Source organism: Macadamia integrifolia, chromosome 8, assembly GCF_013358625.1.
Source record: "Macadamia integrifolia cultivar HAES 741 chromosome 8, SCU_Mint_v3, whole genome shotgun sequence".
Taxonomy (NCBI): domain Eukaryota; kingdom Viridiplantae; phylum Streptophyta; class Magnoliopsida; order Proteales; family Proteaceae; genus Macadamia; species Macadamia integrifolia.
In genome coordinates, this window is record NC_056564.1 from 23,507,822 (window position 1) to 23,523,779 (window position 15,958).

Genomic DNA, 15,958 nt, shown 5'->3' on the forward strand with positions numbered 1-15,958 from the left:
CATAAAAAGAACTGAATAAAAATAAAAGAGTGCTTGCATTAATTGACATAAAAAAAAACTATTACAAAAGTGATTAAAGCAAAAATAGAGAAGAACTAAAACCAAAGAGTGAGAGAGGGAGAGAGAGAGCAACTAAAAAAATTAGAAGAAGAATGAATTGTCTCTCCTCCTCTTACTTGAGACCTCTTGGTGAGCAAGAGAATTTTGTACACCATAGCTCACCAACTACACTAGGTAGTTGTTGTTACCAAAAACAAATCTTCAATCACTTAAGGATGTGGTCCATAGATCCTTGTTGGCATTTAAAATATTTCTTGTACCTCTGGGACAACTGCAAATGGGCTGGTTCTGCATCTCGGTTCAGTTATGATCCATTATTCTTTTTCTGACCCGAAAAGAATAATCATTTGTACGGGTGACCAAACGAATGTGTACTTTTAATTGAACACGTCCATCTTGCTCAGAATTTCGTCCTCTTCGCAACCATGAAAAGAAATAGGACCTCTTTACGTGTAAAATTGAAGATATAATGCCCAATAATCCTTAAGGCCTTGAAAATATAAAACCTGCAAAAGGAGAGTAAAACCCAAGGTAGTTCCATTCTAAATATGTAAAATGCATGTTTTACTACCCTAGATTTCACACATAAATGTACTCATCACTTGCCAAGACCGGTGGGCCAAATGGCCCGCCTGAGAGGGCAGACCCTCGAGGCCAACCTGCTGGCCCAACCGGTGGGTCGACCGGCGGGCCAACCTGCCCGCCAGTCTTAGCAGGACCCTCGGGCCCAACCGGCTGGCCAACCGACGAGCCGACCTACCTGTCGGTCATGACCGGTGGGTATGACTGGTGGGTCATGACAAGTGGGCTGTCCGACCCACCCGAGAGGCTCCCAACGTGATTTTTACGTCCGAACTGACCCAAAACGGACGTGCGATCTTCTTTTAGGATTCTAAACATGATTTTGTTATTGGATTGTGTTAATTTTGATCCCAAAATGGTGAAATGCTAACCCCATTCACTTATGTTAGGTTCACCAAAACGTACGCTTCTCGCACATGATCTAACCCGTACCGAGCGTGAGTCCTTGTACACTACAGGTAAGTGGGGAGAGGACGTTTGGCCTTATTTTAAGGTTTGTTGTGCATCATTCCATTGTATTTAGATTAGCCATGTCATTATGCAAATTATATGTAGCTTAGCCATCCTCACATTATCTTATGCCATGTGTGTCGTGATTATTTTCTCAATGTTAAATGATGATGTGTTTATGAGATGAATGTTGACATCATTGTGCATAATGCATTAATAGACTAGATGCCATAGTCGGCTTGGAAACGAGTGCATTGGTGGCTCGTGGAATGGGACGCGGAGGCACTATGCAATCGTATTATGTCATATAGGAGCATGCGGCGTAGGATTATCACCTTCCCGTGCTACGACCCTTCCCAACAGGGGTTGAGGTGTTGGGTTACCATTTGGGGGAAAGCAGTGGTCACGGTTGTCGGGTCACTGTGGCGGTTAAACATACGCCCGGCTGGTCATTAGGACAGTCAACAACCCCGGTGGTATATTCAAGAGGGCCAATCGTACTGCTTTTAAATTACTGGAGTCAGCACCTTTAATTTCTGTCATTTACTTTATGTTGAGAGCCGGTGGTCGGCATGTTTTACTTTTCCAAGTAATCACGGTGGGCCTTCTCTGACAGCCCTATGGGCGTATCGCGGGATGGAGTTCACGGCTCGTACCCGAAATATATGCGCACTGTGGTTTTAGTAGCACTAAACCAAAGACTTAGTAATGTTGACTAGGTGGAAATGATTAAAATGAATTGCATAGCATATAGTGCATATGATTGTGATTTGTTGTGCGGACTGCTGTGTGGTCATTCTTTTCACTTACTGAGCTAGTGAGCTCATCCCACGTGTGCACCTCTTTTAGATGATTTTGCATATCATCAACTTGAAGAGCACGGGTCGGGCCCCACAGTTGAATTCCCTGAAGAGGATTGGTGGATCCCCGAGGAATTAGAGCACGGCACGGATTGCTCGTGCGAGGGTTGCGCTGCGGGACCGCAGCTTTGATACCGAGTTGAGCTTACTGTTGATACCGAGCTGAGCTCTTCTTCTGATACTGAGCTGAGCTCTACCTTTTGATACCGAGATGAGCTTTACCTTTGATGCCGAGCTGAGCTCTACTTTTGATACTGAGCTGAGCTGTACCCTTTGTGTTTTTTATGATGATCCCTTTTGTGTACTTGATATGTAAATTGTATTCTTTTGTGTAAATATCATGCCTGCGGACCCACATGTACTTAACTATGTATTACAATTTGGGTATCAAGTATAATGGAAATATCTACAGGTAAATTAAGTCTTCCGCTAAACTGATGAACACTTTCTTAGTTGTGTGTATGCTATGGTTGGATACTGTATCAGATGATCCTGAAAGGTTTGGGTTAACCGGTGTTAACCTGGTCACTGGCCCGGTTCTGTGTGAACGGGGTGTGACAACGGTGGTATCAGAGCGTGATGCTCTATTCCACTCACAGCATACCATTAGACCTCATAGAATCTATAATAGGAAATGAGATTGGGTTAATGTAAAAACTTTAAAGCGATAAAAGCCAAAGAAAGAAAGTAATAAAAATGGTTGCATTTAGTTATTGCATTCTTAGCATGCATGAGAGAAAATGAAAGGTTAATTAATTGATGTCATAACCCATCGAGTATGAGTTTGACGAAATTTCGGCAGCATAACAACACAAAACAAGATTTCCAAAAAATTTTTATACAAACACCTGATAAACAACAGATATATATATCAATAATCATAATTAACAAAAGACACCACAACTAAACTACACAGGTATTCAAACATACAAACTCATCACAAACCACCATCAAAACACATCATCCCACAAATAAGTCCAGTTACAGAGAAAGTACAAAGAATGAGAAAAGAAAGAAAAAAAAATACAATAAGATCAACAACATGAAACAGGTGAGAAGCTGGTGTGGACGAGCTAAGTCCTCACTTATCATCGTCATCGTCATCGTCCAATACTACTACCCCGTTCACCTGAGGTCCAGAGTTAACGTTGAGTCAACGGTCGTAGTAGTCGAACCTCGAGTTCACCAGCTGTACATCCCTCCGAAGTCGGCCAAAATCTGCTGAAATGGCATTGGCCATTGTATCCAAGTCCTGGCCCAGTCTGAGAAAGGAATTCTCCAAAGTAGCTTGCCTCTCCAGGATGCGTTCCTCCCTAGAAGCACTCTCCTCCAATCTTCTTAACAGCTGATCTTGCCCATCCTTCAAAGCCCTTATAGTAGACATCATGCCCTCAAAATCATATGCACCACTCTCAGGTGGTGGGGCTTTATGCGATGGACCTGCAGCTCTAGTGAAGCCAGGATCAGCACCTCTCGACTCATGAGGCACCTCCTCAAGGATGTCCTCGTCCACCAAATCATCCTCCCCACCCTGAGGAACATAGTCCTCGTCCTCCTCACTAGACTCCTCCTCCATGGGAACATCCTCCCCAGGGGTAGCCCTCCTATCCCTACCTCTCTGAGCTCCTGCTCTCTGAGGTACATCCATAAGAGTGTGGAGACCCATCCTCAATAGATTTCCCCTGTCGAACTTGTCCGCTGGAGTTTTCCCCTCCTCACCACTCAGGTCCACTCCGAAGAACTCAAAGATCCTAATGAGGATCCTGCCATATGGAAACCCTCCATCCTCGGGGTGAGAAGTATGGTGCTCCATGGTCTTGAGGATGACGTAAGGCAAGCACAAGTGCTCGTCACCCCCTCTAAAGCCTTATAGATGCAGAAAGCTAAGAAGGCTGCCATGAAGCCCACCTGGTTCGAGTGACCTCCTCTGGGGAGCAAGTTGAACTGGACCAAACGGGCAAACACACGAGCCTCTGGGTAAAATGATGTCTCAGAATCCGGACGCTCACTGCTGCCACAGATGGTCTCATAGATGTGGTCCGACGTCTCCAAACTTATGAACGAGCCCATAGGCTTACTCCTGGGAGGACTGTAGAAACGGTGCCCAGCTGAAGAGATACCCAAAATACTAGCCAGGGTGTCCACGGTCAGCTGAACCAAAGGTTGTTTCATTATTACCTCTTGCCTAATAGTCGGATGCACCTGTAGAGCCACTAAGGATACAGTCACCCATTTAAGGTTTTCTGGTTGACGTTCAAACTCTAAGGTTGCTCCTTCATATAAGAGAGCTTCATCCATTGGCGTCGCCTCTTGTATCAGTGGTGGGCAAACTGCTAAGTATGAAGTGACACAATCTATGCCTTCCGACTCCACGCATCTGCCACTACATTAGCCCTGCCAGAATGATACTGAATGTCGCAGTCATAATCCTTCATAAGCTCAAGCCATCTCCTCTGCCTCATGTTTAAATCCTTTTGGGTGAAGAAGTACTTAAGGCTTTTGTGATCATTGTATATCTCGCACTTCTCCCCATACAAGTAATGTCGCCAAATCTTAAGGGCAAAAATGATTGCGGCTAGTTCTAACTCATGAGTGGGGTAGTTCTTCTCATACTCCTTTAGTTGTCGGGAAGCATACGCTATCACCTTTCCGCGTTGCATGAGAACACAACCCAACCCAACTTTGGAAGCATCAGTGTAGACTGTCATTCCGCCCGTGCCTTCAGGGATGGTCAACATAGGGGCCGACACCAACTTTTTCTTCAATTCCTGGAAACTCTTCTCACATTCCTCTACCCAGTCGAATTTCACACCCTTTTTGGTTAATTTAGTCATTAGTGCTGAGATTCGGCAAAATTCTCAATGAAGCGCCGGTAGTACCCAGCCAAACCCAAGAAGCTTCTAATTTCAGTGACATTCTTAGGGCTTTCCCATTCTACTAGTGCCTTCACCTTATCAGGATCCACCTCGATTCCGGCCTTAGAAACTACGTGCCCCAGGAATCCAACTTACTCAAGCCAAAATTCACATTTGCTGTATTTGGCAAACAATTGTTGTTCTCTCAACCTCTGTAACACCATTCTCAAATGTTAAGTGTGCTCCTCTTCTGTCTTGGAGTAAATCAGGATTTCATCAATAAAAATAATTACCCATTTATCGAGGACATCGTGAAATACTCGATTCATTAAATCCATGAATGCTGCTGATGCATTGGTTAACCCAAAAGATAACACTAGGAACTCATAGTGACCATACCGAGTCCTGAATGTTGTCTTGGGTATGTCGCTGCTCTTTATCTTGAGCTGATAATAGCCTGATCTAAGGTCTATCTTTGAAAATACCCTTGCACCCTGCAGTTGGTCAAACAAATCATCAATGCGTGGCAATGGGTACCAGTTCTTAATGGTTAGCTTATTCAATTCCCGGTAATCAATGCACATATGCAAGCTGCCATCCTTCTTCTTAACAAACAATACTGGGGCACCCCAAGGTGAAACACTTGGGCGGATAAACCCCTTTTCCAATAATTCCTGCAACTGCATCTGCATCTGCAGCTCCTTCAATTCGGCTGGTGCCATCCTGTATGGAGCTTTAGACACTGGAGTTGCTCCAGGAACCAAGTCTATGGCAAACTCCAACTCTCTATCAGGCGGTAAATGCATCAGATCATCTGGAAAGACGTCGGGAAACTCTTTAACCACCTTTACCTCTTTTAGAGGTGTAATCCTTACATCAACATCAAGTACCGATACTAAGTAGCCCTGACATCCACTCTGTAACAATTTTACCGCTTGAAGGGCGGAGACGAGGACCTTTCTCACCCGTTTCATTTTATCTGCTCGGTATACCAATTCTCTTCCTTCGTCATCTGTCACCCTAATCAGCTTTTCAGCACACATCACATTAGCTCGATGAGCCGACAACCAATCCATGCCCAGTATAACATCGAAATTCTGTATATTGAACTTAATGAGTTGTGCCTCCAATTTCTTTCCACTGATCTCCACTGGGCACGGTCCATACACCTCCTTCAACTGTGTAACTTTACCAGTAGGCATACTAACAATCATCCCATAATCTAGGGTCCTGGGTGGCATGCCAAGTTTCTTAGCAAATCTTTTAGATACGAATGAATGTGTAGTTCCTGAATCGAATAAAACATAGGCTGGTATGCCCGATATAGATAGGACACCTAGTGTAATAATGCATATAATTTCAGCAGGTCATCAATATTTAACATAAGGAAATTCTTAAATTTAAAATGTACCTGCTACCACTTCTGTGCTGGCCTCAGCTTCCTCAGCTGATAGGGCATACATCATTCCCTGCGGTTGATTCCCCCGAGTTAAGGGAGGTCGGTACGCAGAGGGCTGACTAGAGGGCAAGGCTGGTCTGACCCGACAGTCTTTTGCATAGTACCCATAGGAATGACAGTTAAAGCAACGGATCTGAGACGCCGAAACTAGGGCGGGGCCCCTCTGCACTTGACCCGTTGAAGATGGAGGTCGGGGCGGCCTTGGAACTGTAGGTACCGCACTAGTGTTTGGGCGGAAGGATGTAGAGCCCAAACCACCAGCCGATCGAGGAGAGTAGCCAGATGGCCTATAAGGCTGCCTGTATGTAGATCCAAAACTATACGACCCACGGTATGCCTTGGAGGAGTTGCCCATATCTGAAAATGGATTTGTTCTCTTCCACAGTCCAGGTGTGAGGGACTGTTCTCCCTTCTGCTTATCCTCCATGGTCTTAGCCTTCTGCATAATCTGGCCATAGTCGGTCAAATCTAAGACCTCAAGTACAGACCCAATGGATGCCTTTAGGCCCTTCAGAAATCTTGCAGCCTTCTCTTCAGCTGTCCTCATATGCCTAGGGGCAAAATGGAACAAGCTCTCAAACTGCTGTTGGTACTCAAGGATAGTCTTACCTCCTTGAGTTAAGGCCATAAATTCCATCTCCTTGCGGTCTCTAAAGCTACGTGGGTAATGATTGTCCAATAACAACTCCTTGAACTGTTCCCAGGTGGGTTCCGAATGTGCGGCCAACAATATGGGCTTAGAGGCTTGCCACCAAGAGTTGGCCTCCTTCTTGAGTTGTAATCCCGCACAAATGAGTTTCTGTGCATCTGTGCACTCAATCACCTCAAATATTTTCTCCAGCTCCTGGATCCACTGATCCGGCTCCAGAGGATCACTCCCCACCTTAGAGAATACAGGTGGCAAGTTCCTATTGAATGACTCCACTACCTTTGACGTATTATTCGTCGGCCGGTAATTAGGAGCATAAGCTGGATAGTAAGGGTATGGAGGGGGCACCACATACGGAGGAATACTGAATGGCAGAATTGGAGGTGTACCTCCCACTTGTGGCCCCGTACCAGACCCTACAGGCGGGTCCTGTGGAGTAAGTATCCGGGGAGGTTGACCTGTTTGAGAAAGGTCCAATTGTTGCTGAATAGCAGTCATAAATGCTTGTTGTTGCTGAAGCATTTGTTGCTGGAAAGCCTGTTGTGACTGCTGAATTATGGTAACAACATCCCCCGGAGAAATAATCGGTGGAGGGTCCGGAAGTATAGTCATAGGTGGGCCCTCTTGTGCCCCACCCTGACCAAAGGTCTCTAGAGGTTGTGGAAGTGAGGTTTTCCCCACAGAGCGGGACCTTCTGGGATTCGGTGGTCNGGGGCACCCCATACGGAGGAATACTAAATGGTGGAAATAGAGGTGTACCTCCCACTTGTGGCCCTGTACCAGACCCTACAGGCGGGTCCTGTGGAGTAAGTATCCGGGGAGGTTGACCTGATTGAGAAAGGTCCAATTGTTGCTGAATAGCAGTCATAAATGCTTGCTGTTGCTGAAGCATTTGTTGCTGAAAAGCCTGTTGTGACTGCTGAATTATGGTAGCAACATCCCTCGGAGTAATAACCGGTGGGGGGTTCGGAAGTGCAGTCATAGGTGGGTCCTCTTGTGCCCCACCCTGACCAACGGTCTCTGGAGGTTGTGGAAGTGAGGTTTGCCCCACAGAGCGGGACCTTCTGGGATTCGGTGGTCTACCGACCGGACGAGGACCACGTGAGGTACCTCGTGCATTGCTACCGGATCTAGTACGTACCATCGTATCCCTGTACCTGGAACATATCATACACCACATTGGTTAAACACCATAGAATTGATATCGGCACATAATTATATGCCAACATGCAGGGTATTATAGTGTATGATAGTTTGCAACTAACCGCAACTTAATTCCAAAAATACAGGGCTAATGCTCCAACAAGTATGACAATGGTCCCACTCGACCATAACATATTATTATAGGAATAATAATAATAATAGTAATCATATAAATAATAATCATAATCATATTAAATACCCCATTTTTTCAAGTTTTCTCACAACTGGCGAGCTGCCACCAGTGGGCTGGTTGGGCTGCCGGTCGGCCCGTCGATCCAAATCTTCAACCGGTGGGCTGTCATCGGTGGGCAGGTTGGGGTTGGCCCGCCGATCCTACCCGAGCGGAAAATTTTTGAATAGGGCATTTAAGCCCTGTTCTTCCTTATTTCTCCCATTTTCCCCTCTCTCTCTCTCTCTCTCTCAGGCGATTTTGGAGAGCATCTTGACGCTTCCACTCGCAATCTCACTCAACGATCCAGCGCTTTTGAGAAGATTCAACTCCTCCATTTACCAATAAGTTTCTTCCTCATTTTCTTCTCAGAACTTGCATTTTGGGGGTAGAACTCATGAGTAGTCTTCAATCTCACTTCTTTTCTATGTTTCTTTCCATAGAACAGTGATTTCATGTGAATGTGATGTTTCTCTTGTGATTTATTTCTAGTTTTAGGATTTACTTCTCCATTTTTTAGAGAAACCCCAACCGTGTCCTAGTTTTCTCAAATTTGGGGATTTCTTCAATTCCTGCTCTTTTTCCCCAATTAATAAGTCAAATGCAATGCATTATGTTTGATTTGTACTTAACATGCTATAGAGATCATAGAAAGTCCCTTATGTTTGAAATCCCATTTCTTCCCATGAAAATCCATCTTTTGTGTTGGGTTTTCTTTGATTTTCTTTACATCCTTTGGTATTTATGGACCTCAATAGAATATTGGTGTATGTTTTTGCATGTTCTTGATTTCACCACAACGGCATTTTCTGTCTTAGACCTATAGCTTCAAGCTTTCCTCTATTGTGAGTCTTTTAAACTTTTTCTTAGATTGGACTTGCACCTTGAGAATTGGGGTTTTCTCATTCCTTAATTGTCATGCTTTATATGCCTCTTGTCACATTGCTGTTTTGCCATAGTCTCTGTCTTTTCACTGGCCAGGCATTTCATTTATAGACTTTTTTTTTTTATCATTCCTCACTTGTCACATTTTTTCATATTCTATTTTCCCATGATTTCTGTTTTGTCACTTACCCTTCTTTCCTCTTTTTCTTGCTAGGATGTCATCTTGCAAAGGCAAGAAACCTGCATCCTCTAGCACTCGGCGTAAGACCACTGCTTCCAAATGGAAGAATGCGGGGACTAGTTCTCCAACCCCCCGCACAGGGCGAACCGGACCTGCCCCCATTGATCATTCCGACTATGACGAGGAACTCTTCTGCTGTTCAGAGGCAGCAACCAACTGGCAGGCCTTCCTGAAGAGGTCTATAATGACGGAGAAGACTGTGGTAGTTGACGACTTCCACAAGGTTCAGCTTCAGGAGAGGTTCACAGCACTGGGCTGGTAGTCTATCCTCCACATAGACCGTCCGTGCTACGAGCAGTTGGTCCGTAGATTCTACTGCAACGTGGAGGTTTCCTACTAATACGGAGAGTACGCGATAATTATTATGGTGAAGGGGGTGGACATTCAGCTGACCGTGGACACCCTGGCTAGTATTTTGGGTATCTCTTCAGCTGGGCACCGATTCTACAGTCCTCCCAAGAGTAAGCCCATGGGCCCGTTCATGAGTTTGGAGACACCGGACCACATCTATGAGACCATCTGTGGCAGTAGTGCGCGTCCAGAGTTCGAGACATCATTTTACCCGGCGGTTCATGTGTTTACCCGTTTGGTCCAGTTCAACTTGCTCCCCAGAGGAGGTCATTGGAACCAGGTGGGCTTCATGGCGGCCTTCTTAGCTTACTGCATCTATATGGCCTTAGAGGGAGGTGCTGAGCACTTATGCTTGCCTTACGTCATCCTCAAGATGATGGAGCACCATACTTCTCACCCCGAGGATGGAGGGTTTCCATATGGCAGGATCCTTACCAGGATCTTTGAGTTCTTTGGGGTGGACCTGAGTGGTGAGGAGGGGAAGACTCCAACAGATAAGTTCGACAGGGGAAATCTCTTGAGGATGGGTCTCCACACTCTTATGGATGTACCTCAAAGAACAGGAGCTCAAAGAGGTAGGGATAGGAGGGTTGCCCCTATGGAGGATGTTCCCATAGAGGAGGAGTCTAGTGAGGAGGATGAGGACTATGTTCCTCAGGATGGGGAGGATGATTTTGTGGATGAGGACATCCTTGAGGAGGTGCCTCAAGAGTCGAGAGGTGCTGATCCTGGCTTCACCAGAGCTACAGGCCCACAGCATAGAGCCCCACCACCTGAGAGTGGTGCATATGATTTTGAGGGAATGATGTCCACTATGAGGGCTTGGAAGGACGGGCAAGATCAGCTGTTAAGAAGACTGGATGAGAGTGCTTCTAGGGAGGAGTGCATCCTAGAGAGGTAGGTTACTTTGGAGAATTCCTTTATCAGGCTGGGCCAGGACTTGGATACAACGGCCAATGCCATTTCAGCAGATTTTGACTGACTTCGGAGGGAGGTACAGCTGGTGAACTCGAGGTTTGACTACTACGACCATCGACTCAACGTTAAGTCTAAACTTCAGGTGAACGTAGTAGTATTGGACGATGACGATGACGATCATCAATGAAGACTTAGCTCATCCACAATTGCTTCTCACCTGTTTCCTTTTGTTGATCTTATTGTATTTTTTTTTCTTTCTTTTCTCCTTCTTGTACTTTCTTTGTAACTGGACTTATTTGTGGGATGATGTGTTTTGACAGTGGTCTGTGGTGAATTTGTATATTTGATAACTTGTGTAGTTTAGTTGTGGTGTCATTGTTAATTTTGATAATTGTTATATATATAGATATGTTGTTTATCAGGTGTTTGTGTGAAAATTTTTGGAAATCTCATTTTGCGCCGTTATGCTGTCGAAATTTCGTCAAACTTGTACTCGATGGGTTATGACACCAATTAATTAACTTTTTATTTCTCTCACGGATGCCATGAATGCAACATCTAAATGCAACCATTTTTATTCCTTTCTTTCTTTGGTTTTTAACTCTTTAAAGTTTTTACATTAACCCAATCCCATTTCCTATTATAGATTCTACGGGGTCTAAACGGTATGCTGTGAGTGGAGTAGAGCATCACACTCTGATACCACAGTTGTCACACCCCGTTCACATAGAACCGGGCCAGTGACCGGGTTAACACCGGTTAACCCAAACCTGCCAGGATCATCTGATACAGTATCCCACCACAGCACACATACAACTAAGAAAGTGTTCAACAGTTCAGTGGAAGACTTAGTTTACCTGTAAATATTCCCATTATACTTGATACCCAAATTATAATTACATAGTTAAGTACATGTGGGCCCGCAGGCATGATATTTACACAAAAAGAATATAATTTACATATCCAGTACACAAAAGGAATCATAAAAAATCAGAGAGTCAGCCCAACTCGGTATTAGAAGTAGGGCTCAGCTCAGTATCAAAAGGTAGAGTTCATCCCGGTATCAGAAGGTAGAGCTCAGGTCGGTATCAAAATAAGGTTCAGCTCAGTATCAGGAGGTAGAGCTCAGCTCGGCATCAAAACTATAGTCCCGCAGCACAACTCTCGCACAAGCAATCCGTGCCGTGCTCTAATTCCTCGGGGACCCACCAATCCTCCTCAGGGAACTCAACTATGGGGCCCGCCCCATGCTCATCAGGTTGATGACCTGCAAAATCATCTAAAAGTGGTGCACACGTGGGATGAACTCACTAGCTCAGTAAGTAAAAAGAAGGACCACACAGCAGTCCACACAACAAATCACAACCATATGCACTATATACTATAAAATTCATTTTTAATCACATCCACCTAAACAACATTACTAAGTCCTTGGTTTAGTGCTACTACAACCACAGTGTGTGTATTCTCTGGGTACGAGCTGCGAACTCCATCCCGCGATACGCCCATGGGCTTGTCAGAGAAGGCCCACATGAGTACTCGAAAAAGTAAAACATGCCGATCACCGGCTCTCAACATAAAGTAAATGACAGAAATTAAAGGTGCTGACTCCAGTAATTTAAAAGCAGTACGATTGACCCTCTTGAATATACCACCAGGGTTGCCGACTGTCCTAATGACCCGCTAGGCGTATGTCTAACTGCCACAGTGACTCGACAACCGCGACCACTGCTTCCCCCCAAATGGTAACCCAACACCTCAACCCCTGTTGGGAAGGGTCGTAGCACGGGAAGATGATAATCCTACACCGCATGATCCTACATGACATAGTACGATTGTATAGTGCCTCTGCGTCCCATTCCACGGGCCACCAATGCACTCATTTTCAAGCTGACTACGGCATCTAGTCTACTAATGCATTATGCACAATGATGTCATCATTCATCACATATTCACACCATCATTTGACATTAAGAAAATAAACACAACACACAAGTCATAATAATATGAGGATGGCTAAGCGACATATAATTTGCATGATGACATGGCTAATCTAGATACAATGGAATGATGCACAACAAGCCTTAAAATAAGGCCAAACGTCCTCTCCCCACTTACTTGTAGTGTACAAAGACTCATGCCTGGTACGGGTGAGATCCGATGCGAGAAGTGTAAAATTTTCTAAACCTATCATAAGTGATCGGGGTTAGTATTTCACCACCTTGGGATCAAAATTAACACGATCCAATGACAAAATCATGTTTAGAATCCTAAAAGAAAGTCACACGTCCATTTTGGGTCCGTTCGGACATAAAAATCACGTTGGGAGCCTCTCGGGTGGGTCGGATAGCCCACCTATCATGACCCACCAGTCAGACCCATCGGTCATGACCGGCGGGCAGGTCGGCCCACCAGTTGGCCCACCGATTGGGCCCACTGATTGGGCCCGAGGGTCCTGTTAAGACCGACGGGCAGGTTGGCCCGTCGGTCAGCCCACCGGTTAGGCCCGCCGATTGGCCCTGAGGGTCTGCACTCTCAGGCGGGTGCCCTCAAGCGGGCCATTTGCCCACTGGTTTGGCCCACCGGTCTTGGCGGGAAAGTGCCATTTTTCCCCAAACTTCTCCTAACCTTTGGGGAATCAAATGGAGCTTTTCCAAACCCATTATTCACACATTCAAGGTCTCATAAGATGGTTATAACCTAGATCTAGGTTAGATTTAAGGAATGGAAAGCCATCTTACCTTCTTTGCTAAAGAACTCCTTCAAAACCCCAAAATCATTTCAAATCACCAATGCTTTTGCCAACCTTGTAAACACTTCTTCAAATCCTTCAAAATCAACACATAGATCATCTATTAAGCCTTAGATTCATCATCTCAAGGGGGATTTACAAGACCTCAAGAAACTCTACCCAAATCAAAGGTTTTACTTTGGTATGGTGAAAGTTTAAGGAACCCAGCCTTTGCTCACCTCTAAACGTAGATCTCGTATTGGATATCACTTTTCTGACGTCGAAATGGGAAGATCAAGCCTCGGCACCGCTTAAATCCTTCCCCTACTTCTTCTTCCTCCCCTTTCTTCTTCTCCGTTCTCTTTTCTCCTTCCTTTTCTCTCTCCTCTTTACTCTTTTCACCAACCACCCGAATGACATAAATGAGAAAATGGAAACTCATAAATGCTATTTATACTTTCTAAAATAACTAAGTAATCACATGGGTGGGTCACTCAGGTGGGTGGATGCTCCCACCTGTGACCGCCCACCTGAGGACCAAAACTTGGCCAACAAGTGGGATTTTGATGGAGTTCGGCCCTCAGCACGAATCTCACTCTTGGCATAAGATGTAATATATGTATGCGCCTTAAGATACAGCTACATACCTGCTTTATCCGTACATGGCCTTATGATATGTGCATGTACACGGCTTGGGTACACCCGTCTCCTCTGGCACTGGCTCTGACTTGTCTGATCAGCCAGTGTTTAAGGTCACCTTTGCCATCATGGTCCATAAGGAACCCGCCTTAACTCTCTCCGGTTTGGGTCCTGCATGGCTAAACCGGGTCAACTGTGTAATCAGACTGGGTTTAAGAAGTAGGGTATTACACAACCGATGGTGGGTGAGGGGAGTATAATTCTCAAATTCTGTGATGATACCCATTCTCCCATCAAATCAAGATCTCATATCTCAATTGGACTGAGCTCGATCGTCGTCTTGCCTTCCTCTGTTCTTGTCTCCTGGCTTATTAGGATCCTTGTTATCAAGCCATAATCTCCTATGCATTCATGTATTTCTCTACTCAGGCCATCAGCTCGAGAGTTTTTGAAGTCTTCTTGGAGAGGGAAAACTTTAACTCTAGACGTTCCACGGTTGAGTCCAAAATTTTGACCTCTAGCTTTTCAATGTTGAATTGCTAGATGAAGTTCTGAAGGCTTTCTCATCGCCTTTGCTATATGGCCATCAAGTTTGTTGATGCCTTGAGGTGGATCTATTGCTCATGAAACTATATAAGAGCATCCTGCTAAAGTCCTTGAATGCCCTAATTGACCTTGATTCGACTCTTGAAAAACAAGTTGTGGCGGTTCCTTGAAAGATGGTAGGGAATGCTCAGTGCAGTATCGCATCAAGGGCACCCTAGTGGATCAGAAGCTCTGCAAGTGGTCCTAAGGGTCCTTGGTTCCAACGTACATTTGAAAATTAGGCATCTTAAACTGAGTCTAGATCAAGTACCCGTACGAGATTGATTTTTGTATGGTATTTGATCCACACTTGGACTCCACTTAATCTCTCTCCTCTTTTAATTAATTTTTATTTTCAAAGGAATCCCAAGTGTGGATAATACACCGTACAAGAATGATTCTCGTAGGAAGACTTAATCCACACCAAAGGACTTGCCTCCATGGACTACATCTGAAAGTGGAGAATTGCTAAAGATATCGACCTCCTTAGGCTTGCTTTGACCACCAAGGGCTTGTATCCATGGACTCGCGGTGTGACCTTGCACCAACGTGATGTCGTGTGGTCAATTCAGGGCCCTCTAGCTTTTCCTTCCCCTTGACCCCTAGATTTTAGCTCGTACCTGGCTACCTTGCTCATCCTGGTTGTTGTTATTAGCTTTGTTCCTCCTTTTCGGTTTGTTGTTAATGGAGCCTGATCAAGTTGAATCATGTCGCTCCTCTTCGTAATGTGGATGTGTTGCTGCCAAAATTCCGTATGAGCTGATCCTGCACAAGCATAGATGGCAGAGGCCCGGAGCTTTGTCCGGGGTTAGTCCTCCGCCGCTCCAGTTAGGGATCAGCCGCACAGTTTTTGTTATAGGAGTAATGGTGTGGGTAGTAATGCTTACCTTTTTCCTTCTTCTCGAGCCCTCTTATATAGCTTTTAGGGTTTCCCTTTTCGTTGGAGGAGTCTTCATCGGGTCTACCTCCTTTCCTTATAGAGTTCTACTAGGATACATCCTATCCCCTTCGTGGGGATATTCTCTTCACGCGGTAAACGTGGTAGCATCCTTGCAGCCTCTGTCAGGTGGGTGACACGTGTCTAGGTGCGCGACGCGTATCCTTACCCTACTGGGCAGTCAATTTGGCTGTATCAGGATGTGTCCTCGGCTTGGTTCTTCTAGTCCCTAACCTCAGCTAATGGTTTTGGACACTTGTCACATGGTCTAGGCCAATTCCCGAAATTCTTGTCGTAATGCATTAACATGCTACGGTATCACCAGAGTGGATGGGTCATGCTGACCTCCTACCTTGACCTTGTCATCAGTTGGGGCTGTCCTAG